This window comes from Saccostrea echinata, unplaced genomic scaffold (genome assembly GCF_033153115.1).
Source record: "Saccostrea echinata isolate AGI-Se365-2 ecotype Australia unplaced genomic scaffold, CSIRO_AGI_Sech_v1 ptg000036l, whole genome shotgun sequence".
Taxonomy (NCBI): domain Eukaryota; kingdom Metazoa; phylum Mollusca; class Bivalvia; order Ostreida; family Ostreidae; genus Saccostrea; species Saccostrea echinata.
In genome coordinates, this window is record NW_026889785.1 from 4532259 (window position 1) to 4538843 (window position 6585).

General features: G+C 35.5%; 1 long non-coding RNA gene and 1 pseudogene across 1 annotated transcript; one reads left to right on the forward strand and one right to left on the reverse strand.

Annotated features, from left to right (window-relative positions):
• The first annotated feature begins 323 nt into the window (after positions 1-323).
• LOC133200055 (uncharacterized) lies at positions 324-2028 on the forward strand. Its single transcript, XR_009722881.1, has 3 exons — positions 324-1137; positions 1484-1643; positions 1897-2028. It is a non-coding gene; the product is annotated as an uncharacterized LOC133200055 (long non-coding RNA).
• A 2402-nt stretch (positions 2029-4430) lies between these two features.
• On the reverse strand, positions 4431-6214 carry LOC133199907 (uncharacterized; annotated as a pseudogene).
• Between the last annotated feature and the right edge of the window lie 371 nt (positions 6215-6585).

Below are 6585 nucleotides of genomic sequence, written 5' to 3' on the forward strand. Positions count from 1 at the left end.
TTTTTTTTTCGTTTTGTAAAAAAAATATCTGATCTTTTCCTTTTGATCTTTGGTAATTTAGTAATAGAAATACGTTTCTTTATAGTGTAATTCGTATATCATTCTCAATTTACATAATATCAACGATTATTTTGTCTCATTTATCATATATCAGGTAGGTAAACAATCGGGCTCGACATACGCATACGATATGTGTCGTCAACAATGAACAGAGGAGAGCAAAACTTGACTTAATCTTCATTCTTGTCGGAAATTAGCACGTTTAAAGTGATGTTGGTGAAATAATCATAGTCAGGGAAGTCCCTGTTCCATCTAAATTAAGCGATTATCATGTTGAAGAGTTTGTAAATGAACTACATTTAGTTGACTGATGTTGAAAGTGAAAGTACAACAGTAAACCTCCGATTATGAATAGGTAGTTTACAGTTACTTAAAAGTAAATCTAATTATATTGAATAGGCTTAATTTAGAAACGAAACTTGTAGTTGTACTAAATTTAATGACAAACCGTGTAATGTCACGGTTGACTGATGATGAAATGTTTGAATATCGAAAATACGTTGTCTCGAGAAGAACTGGACAAGATGTAATCAAATCTGAACGATTTGCTCATAGAAGATCGGGCTTACACACAGAAGCAAGAACCACAAGATTTATAAAGAAAGACAATTTGAGGAATTCTGTCAAGGCATATATTTAGGAAAACATTTTGGTTTTTACATTGTATTGAGAAGAAATGTTAGCGATAGCAAATATTTAGATGTGGATGGTTCCATTCCACGTGTTCATGGTAGAGTTGGTAAACCTCCATCGCCTAGTTTGTCCTACACAGAGAATGCAAAAAAAAAAATATTGTCATGCTAGAGAAAATGCTCCACCATTTCTAGGAAGGTTAGCTAACCTCTGTCCCCACAAAATAATCTCATAGATCTATGTCAGAAGAGTCAAGAGTTTTCAAACCTACTTGCAAAAAGTGGAAGTTTGTTAATGGAAGGGAAAACCAGTGTACTGTACTTGAGGTATACAATGCACACATTCAGCTAGCCGACGAACAGAGGGGCCGATATAGACTGCAGTGTACAAAAAGCAAAGAGAAATACATGCATTCTTTATTAAACAAGGAAATGAAAAGACAAGGTACTTTTATATATTTCAAATAATAATTATTTTATGAATTTTAACAGCAGTAAATATACTTAAAAGAGATGTTCAATTAACATGATTTAGGTACTAAGCTTGAAATTCAAAGAAATCTATAATTATTTACTTTGGAGTTAAAAATTAAAAATTATCATGATTATAAACATGCTTTTTGTCATATCAAAGCATTATTGTGTATTAAATTAGACAACATTTCAAGTCTTTTTTTTTAATTAGACATAACACAAATATATTGTAAATTTATTAATATCTGGACAGTGTCTATGAACATTGTGACACTCAAGATATTATATACTGGAGCAGTAAAATTTCTCCATTTTAGGTATAATCATTATGTCTGTGGAAGTTCCATTATTCTTGGGATTTATGCCCAGCAACACATACCAATCATGCCCAGCATGTGGGACCTCCTTACTTTACTTCAGGACACCTAGGGAATGTTGTGTTTTTTGGCATGTGCTCTGAAAGTTCAGCATGTTTAGGTTAGTTTTTTTTTTTCAATATTGTCTGTGAAGAGGATCTAAAAATTGAATGGTGCCAATAATAGATAAAAATGTCAAGTTTAAAATGTTGCAAAATAAATAATTATTGGTAATTGCTGAAATACTGATACAGTTTTGAACATTGACAAAATATTATTTAGTAAAAGTCGTGACAACAGACAAAAGTTAACTTGCTGACTTTTTATCAATAAAATACTTTCAAGTCATTTCATGAACTTGATTATTTTATTAGGAAAGAAGATATTTTAATTGGTGGAAGAAGGAGAGACAAATTGCAAGGGAGCAAACAGTATAATAGTTAATATGGAACATTACTATTTCGCGTACTATGTCTATGGTGAAGAAGGAGATTTCACTTGGACAACTGCAGTAAAGAAACAACACAGCTCTGTAGTATAAATTATGGAGATTTTTGACAGGTACTGTTTGATTTTTTAAAAATAAAAACTGGTTGTACATGTACTTGTTTCAAAAAAATTAAACAGTCAAACCGGATTATTTCGAACTCTATGGGACTGAGAAAAAAACTTCAAGATATCCAAGAGTTTGAGATCGATGTTCAAGATGCCAAAGTTAAAATATACATGTATTAATTGCTTTGTAGAGAAACTGTTTTAGTAGAACTAATTTTCTTTAAGACTTAAAGATCTTGTGCTTAGAAAATTGTGATAGCTTTTATAGTGAGATGGTATATTGTATGACAAACTTTTCATATCATTCCTTTAAAGTACATTATAAATACTAGCTGCAAATCTGTAGCTCACTGGTCTGAAAAAATTGGGATGGACAACCAGAAAGCTACAGTGCCACCCATTGAAAAAAGTGTATATTTATTGGGCACAAAAAAGTGTGCTGTTTTTCAATTTCTCAAATTTTACTAACCGTGTGTTCCTAGCATATTCTGTTACTTCTTCCACATCAAAACATTTCCACAAACCATTGTTTATAGCTCTACTGGGCCTGAAATTGAGACCATCGAAAATTTTGCCTATTTATACTGTCATTTTGGGTGGCAAGACAATTCAGTCCACAGCGCTTCGTGCATGACTTGTACATGCAGTTTTGCTGTGAAAGAGTAATCGAATATGTTAGGAACACACGGTGAGTAATATATAGAAATATACAATGTACGGAGAAATAATCGGAATTTTTTCAGACCAGTGAGCTACATATCTGCAGCTATATTATTACTTAACAGTGATGATTATTTTTTCTGCAAAAAATGAAAAATTGAACACTACTATTCAAATATATTATTGTTCAATTTAGGTCTGCATAAACAGATACAGCTTTCAACAATGATTAATTGCTGGCCATACCAAGTTTGAACCTGACTGGCACTTTGGAACATAGAAGTTAAAGTGGAGAAACTCAAATACAGTGTATCTAAATTTTAGTAGAGGTAAATTAATAGATGCTGATAATGAATTGGTACTTTAATGTTGTCAAAGTCATCCTTTCAGTGTTGTAGAATTGTTTTTTGAATATTGATTGGAAGAAACACTTTTTTATTTTTCTCCAGATAGCAGAGTCTGTTCATAAGTCAAGTAAGCATGGACGCAACGTTCACCATATTGTTCAGGACCAGAAGAAGCCAGTGGTGTTTTACAATTGGAAAACACCAGTGACAACTCTTCAGAATTTTTTCCAGACCTTTGAAACTTTTAACCGAGCGAACGGTGCTCATACCTGTGCTTGCAAGACCAAATAGACTAGGTTTACACACGTGCGAAGATCCTTTCCGACGAGCTCGGCAAATCACGTTGCTTTGCCGAGAAGTTACGATTGCAGGTGTTTAACCATAATAACCATTCCGTTATTTAAAAAAAGAAAAAACACACACACACAGAGTTAATGATTAACATTCTCACTCAAAAGAAAATATACGGCAATTAACGAACAATAATCATGACAGTTATATAATTGGTGAAAAGATTTATCACTATCAATCGAATATATTTTATCGAAGGATGACCTATATATTTTCGTGAAAAAGACTGAGGAGGCAGCGAGCGTAGGAATACGAAAACTTTTTATTTTCTTTTCTGGGGGAAAGGTGATTTTCTTAAAATCTTTTTACGTTAATTTTTTCTTTAACGTATTAAATATACATCATTATTCTTAACATTTGTTGTAATGTTGCATTTACTGATCATGAATGGAACTATTTTCTTCGGAGCAATTGTGTGAAGAGTACCTGACTTTAGTAATATATTTTGAATAGATAATATGCACTGATCGAATATATTAAAAAAAAAGCTGAGGTAACACTGCAGACAATAAAAAAAATTCAGTTTTGGAAGCATTTCATTTTCCCAAAGTTCCCCATCATATAAAATTGTTTCAAATTCGAGACCTTTATTTGTCCTTGTGACACGACTTTGGTGTTTTTGTATAGAAATTGACTGTGCTGTAACTGTGATACAGTACACTTTTGAGGGGCGTGTATTATGGAAATGAAGACGAAAGTGTTCTGTATCTGCAAAATATCTCTGATGCAGCACGAACAATGTTTGGATGACTGCCAACATCTCGCGGAAATTTTAAGGAAAGAGACCTGTGTAAATTTTTAAATGTTTAATGCAGCTATTTGGCAAAAAATTCAACAGAATCTGAAGTAACATCAATTTTTCAAACATTTTTTTAGTCAATGTGAAAAAAATACACTGTAAAAAATCGGCTTAATTGCCAATTCTAAAATTAAAGCTACAGTTAGCAAAAACTGCCTTGTTTGAATTGGTAAGGTCTTGCAGAACACGGAATTCATCAATTTTCCTCTGACACACTTTCACATTTCACCTTCTTTCTTGGGGGCTCAACACCATTTTCCGATTTTACGCAAACGGACTTGTTCTGGGGTGGATCCAAAATTTTTGACACTGCAACATCAATCTGTTCACTACTACGCTTATACTTTCTTACACTTTTCTCGGATCGATGCCCTGTGCGTCGCATGATTTCTTGCTCTGAAACTCCACTTATATACAACTGCGTGGCGCAGGTACGTTTACCACTATGGTTACTAAAATTTCCTTTCAGTTCACCCTTTTCAGCGATTGTTTTCAGAAATGTTTCAGCTTATTTACTCCAACCAACTGTTGACCGAATCTTATCTGAACTTCGTCGGTGGGAGGTAAAATGCACCGGTATTCCCCAGAGACTCTAAGTACAGCTCAAAGTAGTCAACCATACAACGATCACCTTCAATAAATAAAACCGAATTAACTGCATTATAGTAGATACGTGTATTTTTTGTATGTGTGGATGTAAAAAAAAAAGGGGGGGGGGAGGGGGGTTAAATCAACTACAACTCTAAATATAATTATCAATTAATTTGCATTAATCTTGACCAAACATTATTACGTCTCAAATACAAATACACATACAGTAAATAAATACATGTACTTACCAGGCGGAGAATGATGCTTTATGTTTTTTGACTGCACATTCAAATGTCCTAAGCCGCCTTTATAGGTTTTTGTGGCCCTCCCAGTGAACTGGATGTATCGTCCAGCACTGTCCTCTCCGATTTTGAACTGCTCGCACTGTAAACTGTGATGTTCATCGTATCCTCTTAATCCCAAGAGTTTGCATGCATAAAAAAATACGGTATGGTGCAACTGCTCCTCGGTTTCTCTTCCAAACACGCTCTTTAGCCACAGCGTTTCCTCATCTTGGGGTAGAATAGGGTCCGCCTGCTTTACGTCACACCCCAGCCCTTTGTCGATAAGGGATTTCATCCTTGCGTCAACCAATTTCCGGAATTCAGCAAATTCTCCGTTAGACTCGTCGAGGAAATTCTTGTCGTATTTTCCGTTGGCCTTTAAAAATCGTAAGAGTCCGCACAAAATCAGGTAGATTGATCTGGGCGGATATTCTGTACCATCTTTCTTTCGGGCCTCCATTACGAACCGTCCTAACCAGAAACTCATCTGTTCTGAAGTCATGTGATTTAGTTCGGGAATATCCCCTCCTCTGCTGGCCCGCCATTTCTCAAACAGATTCATGGCCCATTTGGTGTTATTTTTCGTTTTAACATTTTCTTGGTCTTTTATCAAGTTCTTAATGTCATCATCACTGACCGGTTGAGCAAACCGACTTTCGTTTGAAGCAATGTCCTTACTTTCGATTTCCATCATCGAGCTGTTGCCATTGCCAGGGGATAGGGAGAGGTCCAGCAATCCCTCATATGCAGCATTTTCGAATTCTATCGTCTCACATACTTGCGATAATGTAATGTCATCGATTTCGTTGATAAGGAATCCATCAAAAGACGGCAAGTCTAGCAAGTCAAAATTGCTGCCCAGATCAAACTCTCCAAACGCGTCCACATGTTCCATCGCGCTGCTAAAATTTCCGCGCTCTCTAAACTTTTCTTTATATATTCCACAATGAAGTAATCTGATTGGTTGAACAGTGAAATACTGTTACCTGATTGGTATGTTCAATCGAGGGAGCATTTTAAAACACAAACTCCATGTAGGGGTCGTGTCACAAGTCATTTAGAGTACTCGTTTCCTACTGTATCAGAGATACAGGGCGGGGCGCGGCTCGAGCTATCGCTCTCGCCTTAAGCCCCGCCCTGTATCTCTGATACAGTAGAAAACTCGTACTCTAAATATAACATATAATAAAGTGACACCACTTTCTTTGACTAATAGCCATTTCTCCTTGTACCTGGTAATAATATGCATGATTCCTCTTCAATCGTAAATTTCCAATTCATCTAAGATACAAAAAATTGATCACTTAAAAGCCCTTCTTTGGGATGCACATCTTTAAAGCTGTATGGACACTTTACTTCAATACCACCATGGTAAGGCTTGCAGTGAGGACAGTACGCTAGTCCATTAGGGCTGGCACTTAAGTGAGGAAGCGATTCCCGGACAACTAGCCCAGTCTCCTGGAATGTAAGTGGTGG